Below are 19,419 nucleotides of genomic sequence, written 5' to 3'. Positions count from 1 at the left end.
GGTTTGGTTTCATGAATGGTTATGTGACTATTCAGTTTTCTTATTTATTTGTGAATCAACTTTAGGAAGTTAGAATTATTTAGGAATTTGCCTATCTCATCTCAGTTTCCAAGTTTTTTTGGCATGAAGTTGATCGTAATATTGTCTTTTTATTTCTTCATTTCCATTCTATGTATAGTAACGTTGCCTGTTGCCTTCTTAGAATCACTCATTTGTGACCTTTTTTCTCTGATTATTCTTCCCATTGTTTTGCCTGTTTTGAAGTAACTTATCTTTCTTAAAGAACCAACATTTGATTTGTTCTAGTCTTTATAGTAGCTTTTTCCTCCTCCACTTCATTGATTTCTACTTTTATCACTGTTGTTTCCCTCCGTCCAATAGCTTAAGGTTTTCTGGTATTCTGTGTCTAACTAAATAGGTTGAATACTTAATTCACTAATTTCCAGCTGTTCTTACATTTTTTTAAAGATTTATTTACTTACTATTTTAGAGAGGGAGGAGGGGCAGAGGGAAAGAGAGAGGGAGAACCTTAAGCAGGCTTCATGCTCAGTGTGGAGCCTGACATGGGACTCGATCTCACCACATTGAGATCATGACCTGAGCTGAAATCAAGAGTTGGGTGCTTAACCAGCTGAGCCACCCAGGCGCCCTACCAGCTGTTCTTACTTTCTAATGTAAGCATTTCAGGCTATAAATTCTCCTCTAAGTAACACACTAGCTGCATACCACAAGTTTTGATAAATACTCCTTCAACTACTGTTCAGTTACAAATATTTCCTAATTTCCATTGTGACTTTTTCCACCAGGAGTTTCTTTTTTGAAATTGATTTTAAACTTCCAAACACTTAGGGTTTTTAAGTTCTTTTGTTATTAATTTCTAACTATATGCATTGTGATCAGAAAATAAGCTCTGCTTGACACTAATCCTTTGGAATGTATTGAGGTTCTCTTTATGGCCTAGTACATCATTAATTTTTATGAATATGCCATGTGTACTGGAGAAGAATGTGTGTTCTGGAGTTTGGAGATATAATGTTCTTACTAGTCCTAAATAATTCATTGTGCTGTTTAAATTTCATCTATCCTTACTCAATTTTGGCTGCTTATTCTATCAATTATTGAGTACCTATGTTAAGTGCCCCCATTTTGAGAGTGGACTGTCAATATCCAGTTTTAGGGTAATGATAGACTTTCAAATAAACTCTTAAGTAAGCAGATGCATATCTGAGTCTGGAGTTCAGAGAAGTCCAAGGTGGAAATGCAATCCTAGGAATCTTTGCATGAAGATGATCTTTCAGGGCAGAGACTAGATGAGATCACACAAAGAACAGAAATAAGAAAGAAGATTAGAAGTCTGAGGATTGAGCCATGGGGCATTCTAGGGTTTATAGGCTGTGGAGATGGGGAGGAACAGACAGAGTGACTGAAAAAAAGAAAGAAGCTAGTGCGTAAGAAATAAACCCAAAGAGAGTGATATGCTGAAAGCCAAGGGAAGAATTTTTTTCAAGGAGTGTGGACTGAATGTGTCCAGTGTTGCTGAATGGCCAAAAAAGATGAAGACTAAGAATTGAGCAACAGACCCGAAGGATCTTGTAGCCATGTTTCTCAGTTGATGGGAGCAAGTCTATCTGTGAGTGGTGCCAGGGAGGAGCTATTACTAACTGCCAGCACTCAGGGTGCTGGGTCCTGTCTTTGCCATCAAGGAACCAAGGGGAAGGGGAATCTGATGAGAGCGCTCAGGCTCTCCCTCTCTGCCAACCATCCACCTTTACTCTGATGAGGCTGCCCCCACTCTGGTTTGCACAAACCTGTGAGGTAACCTCCCCTAGGAGCCTGTAAAGAGAGTGAGACAAGAGTCCTTGTGCCCTCAGAGTTCTGGTTCATAATCCAGAGCCCTTCTTCATCCTCTTAGGGTGGAGCTTGCAACACAACATTGTCACTTCCAGCCCCTCTACTTTTTCTGGCGGACTCCTGCCCACGTTTCCTTGCAGCCGGAAGAGACAGGGCTTTTATCCTTGCCTCTGTTGTATTCTTTTACTCCTTTTCCAGTCTCAGTGGTGGAAAAAAAAAAAAAAGGTAATCTCTATAGTAGTAGAGAAACATGTGGTGAACTAGGAGCTGAAGAAGTTTACAAAGTGTTTAGTGTTTAATAATTAATAATCTATCATATTTGGCCTGTAAGAAAGGTGAATTTCCCATCTCACTCTTCCTACTACATGCTCACACACACACACACACACACACACACACACACACACACACACACTAGCTGTCTCTGGCCTGGAGGAAGATGGCTGCCGTAGATAGGCCTTCATGGGGAGATTAACATTAATGGTTAAATGAAGGAGTCATCTTATTGGAAGTTTTGGGAACATCAGCACAACAAGCCCTCAGTTCTAAACATCAGGACTGTCCCTAGAAGGATAAAGGACTACAGATAACTCAATCAGTACAAGGTGGGATAAGGGAAATACTGCTCTGAGACCTGAGTCAGAGAGGCCCCTTCCCTGTATCCAGCACTTTGGTAGGGACCCAACTCTGGCCCTTCTCTGTCCATGCCCCCTTACTGGGGTAGAGTGCCAAGGGCAAAGCAACAGGCCCACTAGGAACCCGCACCTCCCCAAAACCCAACTTCTAGGCCACATTCTTGGTACCAATGATTCATGGCTTAAGTCCCTCACTAAGGCATATGCAGAATTCTTCCTGGAATCTGTCCTCCCAGGAGTGGACTACACCTCAAGTGAATATCTTTCTAGGCTCTGGGTGGGCTAATGCGTGGTTGCGTGTGTGTGTGTTGGGGGGGAGCTGTAATGGAACTCAGCAAGTGGACAGAAGTGTCCAGATATATTTGAACATCTTACAGTGGGATGGAATCAGGGGTGGGAAGAGTGGGCAGTGGATTTCCCCAAACCACCAGATTTTAGCCTGAAACTTGGAAGATTCCAGGAACTCTTAAACTCAAAACTGGCTGTTATGAAGATGTATTTGTTAGGGGAGAAAGGTAGAACAGTTTTCATTTAATATTTTGTTAGATTGATTTATAAATCGCAAATATTTAAACATACTGTATATCTTGCTCTGGGTCCGCTGGATGCTAGGGACAGAATGTAGGGAGTGGAACCTATTAAGGTTGGTGCGGATATAAAATAATGTCATAAAATAACACATGTACATGTAAAATAAAAGTCGTAAAAATGCTTTAGGTGTCCCCTTTAGTATGACACAGGATCTTGCTGCAGCCCTTCCCAACACAGCATCCAAGCAACACCCTAACTGCCAAATCCCCATCAGGCTGGGTTCCTCATTCCTCTATAATTCCCCACCCAATAAAAAATCACTTTCCTCACCAGGCTGTGCACCTTTCCACACTCCTGTATTTCTCTTGTCCTCTTTCTGACCTGAATTATGCCATCTTACCAGCTCCCTTGCGTTCTGCATATAGTGAAGCTCTACTTGTCTTTCCAATACTAGCACAAAGCCCAACCACGGTGATTTCTAATCATCCATTTACGGTTCTGTGGCTCCCAGTAACATTTGAGCCCCTGAGGTCAGGGAGAATATCTGATTCATCCTTGTTTCTCTAGGCCTCTGCCAGAATCCTACACATGCAAGGCATTCACTGAGTGTCTTTAGGATAAATGAATAAATTCCCCTAGTCTTATAGCATACATATCTAGCATGACGGGTTTAGTCCTGCATGATATACTGAATATATCAGCAGGAGGGCTGTTCCCCCTCTGTACAGTCTTTCTTACCAACTGATTTAAAATTCTAAAAAGGATACTGCAGTTATCTTTCTATGAATCTTTTGGAATAACTAGCATAGTTGTGAGATTGCAGTTGGTTCCCGATAATATCTTGTTGATTAGAGAAAAAAAGATGTGCAGAAAATGATTTAGGATAAAAACAGAGACAGGTACTTCTAAAACGATAGTAAAGAATGCCCTATGTCTGCACATGTGTTTTGGTAAGGGGGAGGGGGAAGAAGAGAAAAATTGGAGAAGATTAGAAATTATCTCCAGATCCTGCAGTGAGAATTTCATTTCTATTTTTTTCTTCCCTATCACTGTCCTTATTTTTAGGATTCACAGTGATCTTTGAGGCGATTCCCACTGTCACTGCACCCTTCCCTCTTAGTGCAGGCTGTCATATTGCTTGACAGTTGCATATTTCTATCTAGTTGATACAACTTGCAAATACCTTCCTAAGCATCATTCCAAATCTTGTAAAAATAATGCTAGCAGTTTTGACTTTGTATCATCCCCTAGACCAATAATGGAGCTTTAAACCCCCCTCTACTAATTCACATCAGTCTCTGGAATACTTTTTTTCTGAACATTAGCACAGCAATGAATTAATTTCATCATGACATTAATTATTTTAAAAACCGTAATCACAGATAATACAGTTAAGATGGCTAAAAAGAGTCAGTATCAAGCCAAAAGCTACACTATGATTAGGCAATATATCAGGACAACACCTTTTCTCACAATTCAAGTCAAATAAAAATGAGGAACAGAGAGTGAGGTGGCTGCTGAGACAGGAAATCTTCTGTAGTCATGCTCCTTTTGCATTAGTGGGGAGGGCAGGGCTGGAGCGTGAGGCAAGCCAGAAACAGAGGGAGTGAAATGTTGATCTGGCAGCGAGAGCAAGCAATTGGATTTGCATGCATTTTTTTTCTTTTTCAAATGGCTTATTTTTAATGGTTCAAAAAATAGTCCAAAATCATCATCTTTGTATACATTCCTCTTATTCTCCTTCTCTTGTCTAATGAAGTAAATACACACACACAGACACACACACATATACATATATATATACATTACAATTATGATATACCAAAATTTCATTTGTTTTCTTTTCTTTTTTTGCTTTTTAAACTTTTATTTTAATTCTAGTTAGTTCACATACAGTGTAATATTAGTTTCAGGTGTACAATATAGTGGTTCAACACTTCCATACATCACCTTGGGGCTCACCATGACAAGCCCACTCAAAAATATGGAATGCTTCACGAATTTGCGTGTCATCCTCGTGCAGGGGGCATGCTGATCTTCTCTGTACTGTTCCAGTTTTAGTGTACGTGCTGCTGAATGAGCACTTGCATACGTTTTTTTAAGATAGAACTGGGGGCAAATTCCACTTAATAAAACCTTGGGCAACTAAAGTTCTCTGAGCCTTGATTTTCTTCATGTTTTATTAAATTATAGCACGAAACCAGGACTAATGAGCAGTATTTAGTATGGCTGTAGATTTTAATAGGTTGCAGCAAATAGGCTCAATCTTGAAAGAAATTTAATAAAGAAATATAAAATTCTACTCCTATGACTTAAAAAAATGACCTTATCACCAAACACACAAACGCAGTAGTAATTACATACACACATACCCAGAGTGGGACCAACAAAACTTGTAAAAGAAAAAAAATACACCAGCTTTTAACTGTCACACACAAAAAATTTACAGAGAAATAACATATGAATTAAGTCTTGGAGGACAAATTTAAATTCCCAGGAAAAGACTTTGGCAACAGACAGATTAAATGTTCTTATTACTCCAGAGGGCTATATAGGTAGAAATATTAGAGAAGAAGACTTTAGGTCATTGGCGGACATGTCTAACCAGCAGAACAGACAAGGATGAAATAAGCCTTTTCTGAGGCTAGTGAACTCCTCATGCCTGGAACTACTCAAGCGAAAACTCAACTGAAGTTGTATAGCATAATGGGTAATCCCACGTCCTGGAAATATTGCCTGGGTTGAAATCCCAGATCCACCTCTTTTACAAGCTGTGTCTTTTTGTGCCTCAGCGTAAAACGAATATAAAAGCTATGGCTGCCCCATGTGGTTGTTGTGTGGATTAAATAATTAACACATGTAAAGCACATTAGTGCTATGTAAGCTTTAGACATTATTAATGATATTATTTCTTGGAGGGATTATTTTAGAGGAACTCATGTTTTGGATTGGTTTAGTGAGGTAATCAAAAAGGGATCTGCCTCCTCTGAGATCCTATGATCCTATGTTTCTATATTACCTGACTTCAAGGGATTGAAATTGCCAATCAATTGAGTACTGGCTGAAGCATCTTTGAAAAACAAAACAAAATAATAACAAAAACCCATGTTTCTCTTAAAAACATCTTCATCATCCTTTTTAAGATAGTAATGAATAGCCTGCTTGAACAATTATTCGTATAATTATTTTATAACTCCCAAAAGAAAATAGCTCCCCTCAAACTGGCCCTTGAACACCTAGGAGCAGCAGGGATAGGTAGAAAGGAGAGGGGGATGGGAATCAAAATCAAATTCATTTCAGAAGAAACCAGTCTTTAAATGATTTTATAGTGTGATGTAGATGAAATGAAAGATGGTTGTTTTGGGCATGGTGAATACGTTCCCTTGCTGTGAAGAGGGAGCTTCACTGGGGGTCAGGATGGCAGCCGTAGTGGGTAGCCACACCTTGAGGGAATGCAATAATTCCTTATTGCAAACAGCTTCTTCACTGTTCTCACCTACCTCAGTCCTCCCTGTCCCCAGTCCATTGTGTGCTACTGTCTCAGTGTTCCTTCTAAAATGCCAATTCACCCCCGCCTCACACCTCACAGGGGCTTCCCATCCATGGACAGTATGACATGTAAATTCTTGGTCTAATGACTCATCATCAGCCGCAGTCAAGTTCCACCCATGAAGTTTGTTTACATGCTGCTCACCCAGATGTATTAAAATCAGAGTCTCTGCAGCTCCCCAGGATGAAGCAACTCAACACAACTATCTATCCCCATTTGGTCCGGCTGCCATGACAGAAGGGTCTTTTTCATTGCATTTTAAATGGAATGATGTTTGGCAGCCCTCACATCTACCTCCCTATCAACAGCAGCAGCAGCAAGCACTTAACAAAGCTCTGATTGAGGCAAATAGCCAAAGACAGCTTAGCCCTTTTCTCTGGCGCTGTGTCTTCCAGCTGAACCAGAGATATAACTCACGGTAGCAAACCTGAAACTGCAACTCTTGACAGATTAATTCCATAACAAAAATCAATCATGGCACTTGTTGCCGGCATACATAATATTTTGAGTTTCCTGTTGAGCACCACCGAGAAGCAGACCTCCTTGACCTTGATGACATTAAACGAATGCACTGATACAGTAATGTAATCAGCTGATCACCGCATGTGCCATCATCCCAGATCTGTATAACAGTGATCAGCATTGAGCTCTTGTTTCCTGTGGCTCCTCCTAACCCAACCAAATTGTCATCCGTACTAGCAGAATGTCTCTTCTAGACAAAAATAGTAGTTGCAGCAACATTCTCAGAAGGTTTTATTTTTCGACTGGTCACCTCAGGCAATATGTCAGCTGATTTGCCTGCTAGGTTTTCCCTGAGCAAATATCAGCCAGCCAAATGGGTGGGGGGTGGGGGGACGCACACACTATAAATCCCACTCTGACCACAGATAGAGTACCCTCCTGTTCAGAAAAAACCCTTGTTCACTCCTTGGGCTAAAGAGGCTAACAGGAAGGAAGCATGAACAGGTGGCTGGGTGAGTACATCACCTATATAATGAGCCAACTGCAAGGGTTGCAAGGTGGATGGAATGGAGAGAAGAAAACGAACTTCTCCTTTTTAACATTAGAGGGACTAGATTATACCTGACAATATGAATTGCATTTGGGGCAGAAGAACCATCTGGAAAAGGGCTACTGACAATTCCATTGGATTGCTCAACATGGTATGGGTCTGGATGGGTGAAGACTTTCATGGTTGATGTCACCTGAAAGGCAAAGCTTCTAAGGAGCCTAGAGTGAATTTCCCAGAAACCAGGACCATTCTTGCTGGAAACCAGTATTTTCCCAGAAACCAGGACCACTCTTGCTGATTTGCCCCATTTGGGGCTAATGATGTTTGGCAGCCCTCACATCTAAAACAAGTGATATTTGGGCTGCCGGGGAAGGAGAGATGATGTGGCCACCATCCCCAGCAACTGATGCCTACAGAGAAGTCTTGTATATCATGTCTACTCGGAAGCACCCCTGCACGAATATTTCAAGTATTCAAATATGGTTTAGATACCTGCGTGCCAAATGGAGATATTTTATTCTCAAAGCTCTCAATTTACCTTTTTATAAAATGATCCTGGGGCAAAAGGGAAGAGCTAATTAAGCATTTCATTATCTGACTGATATAATGAAGCACAAAGTGACAGTGAAAAAAATCAGCATTGGGAAACATCTGTCCCACTCTAATGCTGAGAATGTCACAGCCTAGGACAGCATCTGCAGATGGAGGTTTTTAAAAATTGAAATAGAGGAATCTTCAAATAGCATGTTATAGAAATACCTCCGGGGAATAAACTCCAGGTAAAGTTTGCTCTTCAAACCTGTACATAGAATTTACTGTTCTTAGAAATGATAGTGTATCTGTACAAAGGAAATCATGTTCAAGTTGGCAGTGATTTAATGAATACAAGGAAATTATACTAGAATTTACTGTGTATTGTCTCTTTCATGCTCAAGGCTTTCTGAAGTGTCTTACTAACAAGCAATTAAAATGCCGAGAGACCAGGGATGGTGGGCAATGGTAAAATGTCTACTCTTACCCTGGTAGCTTACAAATTGCCTAGAATATCTCCTTGGTTACTGAAGAATGTTGATTGTGGATGTCACAGCTGTCCCTGCAATTGTTTAAACAGGCAATGAGATCTGGGATTCTCCCTAGTTAGTGGAATTTAAGAGAGAACTCCATTTCTGGCATCTTCTATTAATACTGTAGTAAATCAGTATGCACACAGGGCTATGCATTTATCCTGAAAATGTGCTGCTCAAAGTCGCATCACTCAAAAGTACCTAAGCAAATAAAAGCACTTGGCTTAATTATTTCTAATGTAAAATTAATAGATCACTAGTGTAGAAATACAGAAAATACAGATAAGCAAAAAGAAGAAATAAAAATAATTTATAATCTCACCCTAGGAAGAGTTAATTGGCACAATGTCTGGTACATAGTAGGTGCTTCAGAAATACTTGTTAAATAAATATTTCCTTCTAGTCCTTTTTAATGCAAACATGTACATTGTTTAAATAAAAATTGGATCATATCCTACCTACTTTTCTGAAACCTGATTGTAAAAATTTTAGCACTAGATTGTAAATAGTTTTCCAAGTCATTAAATATTCTAGTGGTTTACACAGCTGCTTAGTATTACATTTTGGGACAGATTTGGAGTAAAAATTAGACAACATTTAATAATATATTCTCATTCTTTCATCCATTCAATAAATATTTTTTGAGCACTTACTATGTGCAAGCCTCTATTCCAGACATGTGAAGGCATCAGGGAACAGACAAAACTCTTGCCTTCAAGGAACTTAAACTGTCATTGAGAAACCACCAAATTGAGCATAAGAACTAAATGTCTGAAGATGGTAAGCACCAGGGAAGAGAATAAAGCTGGATAAATGGGATCGAGAGTATCTGGAAAGGAGAGGAAGAGTAGTAATTTTAAAAGATGAAATTTAAATAAAGTCTTGAAGAAGGAAAGGGATTTGGTCACAGGAATATTTTGAGGAAAGTGCTTCTGGCAGAGGAAACAGCCAATGCAAAGGCCCTACAGTTGGAATATAATTGGCATGCTCAAGGATCAGCAAGGTGGCCGGAGCAAGTCCAGTAGAAAGAGAGTAGAAGACATGGTTGGAGAAGAACAGAGGGAAGAACAAGAGTTTTGGCTTCTTCTCTAAGGAAAACTGGGAGCCCCTGCAGTGTTTTGAGCAGAGAAATGACACAATGTGACTTCTATTTTTATAGGATCTGTCTGAGTGCTGTGTCAAGAATAGAATGTACAGGAAAATGTGCGAGAGGCTACTGCAGTGAAGCAAGCAACAGTGGTGATGGCTCAAACCAGAATAGGACTGTGAAGGTGGTAAGAAGTTCACTTCCAGATGGATTTTGAAAGTAGTGCCAATAGTATATACTGATGGGTGGGATGTGGTGTGCAAGAGAAAGAGAAGCATGGAAAGTAACTCAAGGCATTTGGCTGAGCAGCTGGAAGGTTAGAGTTGCTTTGTATTAAGATGAGAAGACTATAGGTGGAGCAGATTTCAGGAGGCAGAGATCAGGATTCAGTTGGGGGCATGCTAAGTTTGAGATGTTTATTAAACACCCAACTGGAGATGTTGAAGATATAGTTGGATTTAAAAGCTTGGAATTCAGGGGGAGTCCAGGAAACATGAGTCCAGGCTGGAGATAAGTTTGGGGGATCATGGACATAAAGATAACATTAAAGTCAAGGGACTGGGTGAGATCATGTAGGTGTAAGTGTGGGACAGAAGAGAATCCAAAGTGCTGAGGCGTTCCAGCATTGCCATGTCCACCATGAGAAAATGAAGACCTAGTGAAAAAGACTTAATGGGAGCCCCCAGGGAGTGGGGAGGAAAACCAAGTGTGGGGTCCTGGAAGCCATAAAGAAAGTGCATTAAGGAGGAAGGTATGATGATGTCAACTGCTGCTATGGGATCATTGCCACTGGTCAAGATCTTTGTGTGAGGTAGGAAAAGGCACCCTCTCTAGGGAGATGTGCTCTTGCAAAACCGCAGTTCAGCAAATACAAGGTGGACTAAACTCACATCCACCCGTCCCCTGTTCTAGGCGCCTTGTGCAAACACAAGCTGCACAACCGTACACAGTAACCCTCACTGCTGATGGGAAAGGTAAGGACCAAGAATTAATCACTGAATTTAGCAACATGGATGCCGTGAATGCCCTTGACAGGAGGAATTTTGGAGGAGTGGTGGTCACAAGAATATGAATGTTAAGGGTTTAAGAGAGAATGAGAACAGAGGCATTAGAGACAGTGAATATAGATAGCTCTATATGGGGAAAATTTGCTGCAAAGAGGAGCAGAGAAGGCAGGCAGTTGCTGGTGGGGGATATAGTGTCAAAGCAATGGAAGAAACAGCAGTATATTTGTGTGCTACTGGGAGTGAGGCACAGCATCATCCTCCTGCCTTGATCACTTCGGTGGCTTTCTTACTGTTTGTTTACATCCACTCTTGCATTCTACAGTCTTTTCTCCAAATATCCCGAGCGTGATCCTCTTAAATCATAAATTAAATAATGTCGCAATCCCTTCCCATCACACTTCAAATGAAATCCAGTCTTGACCATGACCTGTAAGAGCCTGCCTGCCTAGCTCTCCCCCCTCATTTCCTACCACTTGTCCCCTCAAATATGCAGCTCCAGCCATGCTGGCTTACTCTTCTTCCAACACGCAGAGTGTTCTCCCAGCTCAGGCTCTGCATTTGCTGTTCCTTCTACCTGGAACTCTCGGCCCCATATTTTCATAGGCCTCGCTTCCACACCTCACTCAGGTCTCCACCCAAACATTGCTTCCCCCTGACAGGTATGGTCTCCTGATCACAAGCTCTTACTGTGCTGTCGGCCTTTTCATAGCATTAATCACTACCTTACTTTATGTAATTCCTTATTACTATTTTTCTTCCCTCAAACAAGCAAGTTCCATTCAAACAGAGATGTCTCATTTTATTCATATGTTTACCCCCAGCCAGTACAATAATGTACGGCGCATAGCAGGTGCTTAGTAAGTATATTTTACATACATGAATAATTGAAAAAATACTACTATTGACACTATGAACACTTTAATGATTTTTAACATATTGACATTAAGGGTCATGGGTTGGAGTTCTGTTGGCCTCGACAGATGAGCAGAGGAGCTCCAGGGTATACCCTTCCTTCCAAGGTGTACCCTTCCTTCCAGCATACACAGGCATGTGCCCTGAAGATAGGCAAAGGACTTGTTTCAACCTAATCACACTGTTTAGGATTTTAACGTAATGGAAAATTTTGGTTGAAAATAAAATCAGAGATGTCCTCTGTTACAGTAGTGCAGAGAACACTGGGTATGCATCAGAAGGGCTGGATTCAAGTCTCCACTCTATGTAACTGTGCTGTGTGCTTTCTGCAAGTCACTATATGTCTCTGTGCCTTTGGTCCCTAATTCTAAATTTGTGAGAAATAATACCTCCTGTACTTCCCTCACCTCATTGCTTGAGGGCCAAGTGAGATATTTGGGATAGTGCTAAACAAATGCACATAAATATTTTCTCTGGATGAAAAGAAAGTGTTTGAAGTGAATCTAGGCAGGGTGGTGGGGGAGAAGGCAGAGTTCTGCTGCAACATATGCACCATCTGGCTCTTTAAAATGCGTCCCTCAGGAAGAAAAATGAGACTGTTGTTGAGACAGCAGTAAAGAATCATTCCAAAAGTGATATTTTCCAACTCTAATAAGTCTGTGATCAAACAATCAGTTTCTGGGGTAAAGGCCACTACTTTCCACCAACTGACCTGGAAGCATGTACCATATATTTAATGTCAAGAGTGTGCAAGCATAAGCAGTTTCTGCTGCTAAAGAATGGAAAATAAAATCTTGTGGCATAGGAGACTAGACACCTGCATCTAGCTGGGAACTGGAAGAGAAATGTGCCTCCACAGACCTCCTGATGTGCTGCCTGGCAAATGTCAACCTGTCCCTAGAGTGACCAGAGGTGGTATTTGAAATGCAGCATCTGTGTACAGCATAGTTGCAAGGAAAGAGGAGCTGCCTGAAGGGATGTGCAAGCCGGGAATGGCGGGGGAGTAGGCATAGCTCAGGGCTCTCTTGGCTGTTCCTTCTTCCTCCCTGCAGTGGCATTTTCCTCCTGCTCTTCTTACCTGTTCCCATTCCCTCTTCACCATCACCTTCCGTTGCTTACTCATGGTCTGTGCCTGACCCACTGGGGTAACCCTGAACCTGAATCATTCTATGTGCTGTGGCCCAGATAACTAAAATAGCCTCTTAGTTGCCTGGGTCCAAATATTTCTAGAGAAATCTTTTTTGGCCCAGCTCACCTAAACACTTTGAGTCTGGCCACGTAAATCTTGGGGCCCTGGTCTCTTTATTTTGGACTGCCCTTGAGAAAGGTGCTCATCCTTGGACTATAGCTGTGTTAGGCAGTGTAGAACTTGGCTCTGCTCATTGGCAGAGACTGTGGGCTTGGACAGATGCCTTGAGAAAGGATTAGGTGGCCCATTACCTTGTTTAAGCGACGGCCTATGTGTGTGGGTTGCCCCCACAGTCTCTTCTAGAACCAATGTTTATTCAAAAAGTAGAAGGCTGTTGACTCGAAGAGACAGGTTCAAAAGGTTACCAAATCTCCCACTTGAAATCTTTCTTCTTGTCTATCAATCTGAAATATTTTATGTCAGGTTTATTAATTTTCAAGGCTAACAAACTGGTTTCTAATGTGCCAAAAAAGGGCCTGGACATTAAGTCCCATTAAGTTGTAAGAGCTGTTTGACTAAACACACTTTTCTCATAGTAGGTGTGGGCCACCCACACTGTGCAGCACAACTGGGGGTCCTACAATGCTGTACCCTTCCTCTGATGCTCACCCACCCAACTCTGATTCAGTTCTCCAAGAGGTTCTTCCTGGTTCCTAGCAGTGAGAAATGGACATCACACTATGACCTCCTATTCCCAAGAACATGCTTTTGGCTCTACAGATGATGAATATTTGGCAAATGTTCAATACAACCAAGGAAATTCTATAACCCTTTCACCTGCCAGATCGAAAATAGAGGCTGCCTTGGACAGATGGAGGAGATCAGGATTCTGCTCTGACCACCAATGCCCCTGACACCATCCTTCTATAAAAATGAATTTTTGTGTCATCGTCATAGAGATGGAAGTTGGAAATGCTCTCCTCTTGGCTCTTAGCTACCAGCACTGCCTGAGTGTGCAACTGGTCCATGGGTTGGACAATTATGTGGCCTCTTGGGAAATTTTCTCAGAACAAGAGTGGGGCTGGGAACTCTACATCCCAGAATCTGAAGTGCAGTGAAGCTCTAAGGCCCCACCCCTTCCACACACCATAAACAGCCAGAGAGTTGTCTTTTGGGATTTTCTTGAAGAGGGGGCTTCTAGAACTTTCTTGGGCATGGCCTGTAACCAGTCCAGTTGCCACTTACTAAAAAAAAAAGAATGAGGATCCCTGGTTCTGCTCAAATTAATGGGGCTGATTGTGTAAGGTTGCTATAATTCCCATTCATTCCTAGATTTCTGTACTGGTTCCGGGAGGCATTTATACAAATAGACTTCTAGCTGGCAGACAGCCTCTTTATGGTTGAGAGAGCCACCAATGAAAGGTGGAGTTTCACACCTCTCCCTGGCAGTTTGACTACCCCTAAAGGGTGTCTTAGAAAGCCTGAAAATAGAGTCTTTAAATAATGGTCTTCCTGACCAGGAAGTTCAGATGAGGATGAGAATGATGATGATGATGAAGATGATGACATCAATAAGCCCCATAGATACCTGGGAGTGTTACATGACATGACTAGGGCCACATATATAGTAAATGAGCCCAGTATTAGAGAGGTTTCCATGACCTTTACGGAAAAACATGCACGTGTTTGAGAGTTTTGCATGGGCATAGATGATTCACTCTCAATTTTTCCAGCCCAGTTTCCTTTCTGACCTTTGAAAGGGGGAATATTGACTTAGACTCTAGATATTTAGGCACTAAAAGGATTCCACCTCTCTTTCCATCTTGAACTACTCTCTATTTGTCTACAGTATGCATTGGGGGAGGGGGGTTTGGAAAAGAGATTCAACAGCAGGAACTGCCCTAGAGGGCTGACCTGTGCCTGTATATAGTCTTCAAATGAGGGATGCTGACCAAAGAAGGCACACATCTTTGCAGGAAGGATGGCTTTGGGGGTTCTGAAATTGGGCTGCCATGTACAGTTGGGCAGTTTGGCACTGCAAAACGGGCCTGGCTTAAATAATGCATGGAAGTATTAAATTACATGCCCAGGTCATAGGGCTGGTAAGGGACAAAACTCCTAGCACAGTGCCTAAAAAACAATAGGCCATCAGTAGATAGTTATTGGGTGAATGAGAGTCCAAATCCAACTTCCTATTCCAAAGGCACTGCAGTTTCCATTTGGACAGTCTGCTTTCATCTTCAATGTCTTTCATTAATTAACCCTGAGAAAAAAAGGCATTCTTAACTTTACTTTTATCTCTGAAACAGACATCATGTTTCAATAGTAAAGAAGCACATCAGAGCAATGCTAGTATGAAGACGGTAGGAACTTAGTCATTCTGACCATCCTTCTTGTGGGCTGGGAATTTCCTTTATGTTTGGCAGTGGAATACCAAATGAGTCTAAAATTAGTTTCAGTGAATATTGGAAGAAAAGAATTCCACTTGAGATGATTGCGTTGCCGTGAATATGATAGGCAGACCAAGGTGTCAGTCTCCCCCACTGAGAAGAGCAGCAGATTGGATGGCGATACACAATGACTCTGACCTGAGTGGGACCATTCCTGAGATACATCAGGTAAGCTAATTCAGGACTGCTTCATGTTTTAAAGTCCAGTTAAAAATGATCACTGTGGAATATCACTGTAATGCAACCTGTCATAGTTTAGAACTCAGCATACAGTTAAATAACCTATCCAAGGATATTAGCTTAATCGAGTAGCATAAAAGAGCTTGTCCACTAGTAAGGCATACCCATAGTATGGGTGGAGACAGTGCTCGATGAGCACTCCACTTAGTATTTAACAGAGGAGAAAAGGCTTAATAATAAAAAATCTGAGAAATTTGTCTCTCTCTTCCTCTCTCCTGACTCCTTCTTCTTCTTCCCCCTCTTTCTTGAACTCCCAGGATCAGTGAAATTTGTAAACGCCACAGAATTTCTTACCCACTAAACTGTTAATAAAACACTCTGTAATGCAATTCTTGGTGCAAGAAATGGAGCCATTGAGCCCAGTTTAAACCTTATAAAATAACTCCCTCCCACACACCAATTTTGCTCTAGCAATGATCTCTCTTCTCCTCAGTTGATCTCACTCAACAACAAGGTGAATTTTAATTATTTTTCTCATGAGTGCAAGAAAATGCTTTGCTGCCTACGTGTCTCCTGGTACATCTGTGGATGTTAGGAAGGTAGGGAAAATTGGCAGGTGGAATATGGCAGGGTCAGGGCAGAGGGTGCCAGAAATATGGCTGAAACCTATGTTTCTGCATCCCTGGCCAGAGCAGACTTATTGAAGCATGTAGGTATGCAAAAGCCCATCGCACCTCCAAGGTGACCTGTTTATCCTTGGGGATGAGGGAAAGGCACACTCTTGTTCCACTTCTGTATCACTGCATCTTCCTTTTATTATGGGATCACATAACCAACAGCAGGCAACACAGGATGGGGGCCAGAAGCAAGTGATGCACCATCCAGAACAGGCTCGTTTCCATGAAAGGACTCATCACAGAGACCCAGTGGTCTGGACTCGACTAGAATGAGGAGATTTTCAACTTATTGGGCCCCAGCATCTTTCTTCTTCAAAATGGAGAAATTGGTCCTTGAAAAGGCTAACTGATCTTCAAAGTCTTTCTAGTTCTGCACAAAGGTACTGAACCTAAAGTATGATTTTAATGATGTTCCCCTAGTGCCCATCACCAGCACATCACCTCTGAATTTTCCCTTGGGTATATTTATTGTCTTAAAGGTTTCCCTCCCCTACCATCAAGTTGGAGCAACTTAAAATGGAATAAGAATTGTCACATATTACATTTGAATGATGTTTCTGTCGTACAAAAACACTCTGTTCTCTCAGAGGAACAAGATGCAAAATAATTCCTTAATTAGTTTAGGGGTTGTGAACAGGGTGAAGGGAGATGGAGGATGAGAAATATCAAAATTTATTTTAGTTTAAGCAGAAAAGAAATATTTCTTGGAAAAGACTTATTTCATAAGATTATCACTTAGCAGCTTAGTAAGTTTTATAAAATGTAGACTCCAAAATGACGATTCTATAGCCACCTTCAGGTAGTCTTTGGTAAGTGAACATGGGGGCAGGGTGAAAACTAGACTCTCCTTGGAATCAGGTACAAGTAGCCCCAGTAACCCCGCAGCTTGTGGGCCATACGTTTCCAACCATGTCTCACATTAACAGGTCACATGGATAAAGTGCCATCTTGGTTAAAGCCAACTGAGTAGTTTAAACAATAAATCCTGCAGCCCAGAGGTCACCTGTGGGGCTTTAAGTTCAGTGAATAGAATACTGATCTAGAAAACCTTACACATCTGAAGAAAATTACCTTCAGTTGCATGAAAAGCATGACGAGTTTCAAGAAATATTCTTTGTTTTAGAATTTGATGACTAACACCCTATTTAACCTTGAGATACTGATATTGCAGGAGCCATGGTGTGGGTCCAGCATTGGTGTATATAATGATAAAGCTGCTTTGCCGGAGACAGATTTATGTGAGGGCTATTATGTTATCTTTATTATTATTATTACTAGTATTATTATTATTTTAAAGGCATTTCTTTTTTTAAGATTTTATTTATTTATTTGAGAGAGAGGGAGAGTGCAAGTGGGGGGTGGGAGGGGGCAGAGGGAGGAGAAGCAGGCTCACCACTGAGCAGGGAGCCAGACTCAGGACTCGATCCCAGGACCCCTGGATCATGACCTGAGCTGAAGACAGGTGTTTAACCAACTGAGCCACCCAGCCGCCCCTATATGATGATGATGATGATGATGATGATGATGATATTCTGATATTAAGACTGAAAAAAATATATGTAGGTGGGTAAGCAAATCAAGCTTTGTGTTTTGATTTGAAAGAGATTGAAAGACATTTACTAAGGCAAAGTATTTTTTCTGAGTCTCTTTTGTTTGAATGAATTATCCTCCTACACTTTTGAAGGCTATTCTGGAGTGCAAATTGTAAGTTTAGGAAAACTTTTTAGTGGCATGATTTCTACTTGATAATACTGACTTCTGCTATCATCTTTTTTCCCCTTTGGTTTTTGCTTGTGAGACACACGTCTAGCCTTTCAGCTCAGGTTTTCCAAACTTTGAAAATAAAACCTTGTCTTGGAGACATAAGAAGACAGGCCGCCTCCAGCTGGGAGCCAGTGGTGTTCTGGCCTTGCTCAGCGCGGCAGGACCGATTTAGAACTCACATTTGGAGCCAATGTCAGGAGAGCTCTTGTGTAGTATGGAGATGGTCAAATCAGGTATTAAAGCTGGAAATTACTTCGTGGAGGCTGCAGTTGGAGCCTGCAACCACAGCTTGGAGTTTTAGGCTGTTAATATCTCTAGCTGCTTATTTCTCCTCATATTCTCCCTCCTGTAAATGAGCAACATCTTCTCCCTCTTGTAAAAGGCAATGCATCTATCACCCACATGGAATTCCCTTTTCAATTTCCCCAGATCCTTTGAAGATACCTTTTCTCTCTCATGCTAGCTCTTCTCAGGTCCTCAGTATCAGACTAAGGGAATCAGAAAGAAGATTTGAGGTGTTCAGGGTCATTTCCAAGGAGAGAAGATGTGAATATCCAGCAGGGTAGAGGAGACCAAAAGAGAAAGTGTAGACCCAGGGAGGCAGTGGAAAACAAAGTTAAGCAGAGACTGGTTTGAGGCACAAGGATGTGGAATATTGGTCATGAAAATGGAAGAAATCTCTAACAAAATTCTTCTGTTGGAGATGGTCTCCAGATGTACAGGCCATGTGTTTGGTGAAAAATGCATTACATCATCATTACTCCCCAGAACTGTTATCAGAAACCTTTAGGGAATTAAACACTGCTTTTACATAATTGCCATTTACTTAATCTTTCGTGGTTTTGGTGGTGGTAAAATATATTTAATATAAAATTTGACATTTTAATCATTCTTAAGGTATAATTCAATTCAGTGGCATTAATTACATTAAAAATGTTTTGTAACCAACACCACTGTCTATTTCCAAAACATTGTATCATCCTAAACAGAATCTCTGTAACCATCAAGTGATAAATCACCATCCTCCCTCCAACCCCAGTCAGTCCCTAGTAACCTTTAATCTACTTCCTGTCTGCCTAAATTTGTCTATTCTAGATATTTCATATAAGTGTGATTATACAACATCTGTCCTTTTGTGTCTGGTTTATTTCACGTACCATAATGTTTTCAAGGTCATCTATATGATAACATGTATCAGAACTTCATTTTTTTTATGGTCAAATAATAGTCCATTGAATGTATGTATTACCTTTTGTTTATCCACTCATCTGTAATGAACACTCGGGTTGTTTCCACCCCTTGGCTCTTGTGAATAGCACCACAATTACCTAGTCTTTTAAAACTTAGAGTAGGCATTTGTTGAAGAATAGTCCTTCCCTGCAAGGTTAATTCTTTAAGGGGTGGTTTTAAAATATCTTTGTTGGGGATAGGAATTTCCAGATCATCCTGGCCGCTTAGTATGGTGGGCGCCACATTCTTGCTTTGAGTATGATGTCAGCAGAATCATTTCTGAACTTGTTCTTGTTCCACCAAGGTAAACTGAGGGTTATCGGAGTAACATTATTGCCTC

At 41.2% G+C, this 19,419-nt stretch overlaps 1 non-coding gene across 1 annotated transcript; it reads right to left on the bottom strand.

Moving 5' to 3' along the window:
* Window positions 1–4,995: 4,995 nt before the first annotated feature.
* On the bottom strand, window positions 4,996–5,101 carry LOC115938770 (U6 spliceosomal RNA). Its single transcript, XR_004073798.1, has one exon. It is a non-coding gene; the product is annotated as a U6 spliceosomal RNA (small nuclear RNA).
* Window positions 5,102–19,419: the final 14,318 nt, after the last annotated feature.

The sequence above is a fragment of the Leptonychotes weddellii genome, chromosome 4 (assembly GCF_054177405.1).
Source record: "Leptonychotes weddellii isolate Sample4059 chromosome 4, ASM5417740v2, whole genome shotgun sequence".
NCBI lineage: Eukaryota > Metazoa > Chordata > Mammalia > Carnivora > Phocidae > Leptonychotes > Leptonychotes weddellii.
The sequence above is the reverse complement of the archived record's forward strand: the minus strand, read 5'-3'. Positions and strand labels throughout refer to the sequence as shown.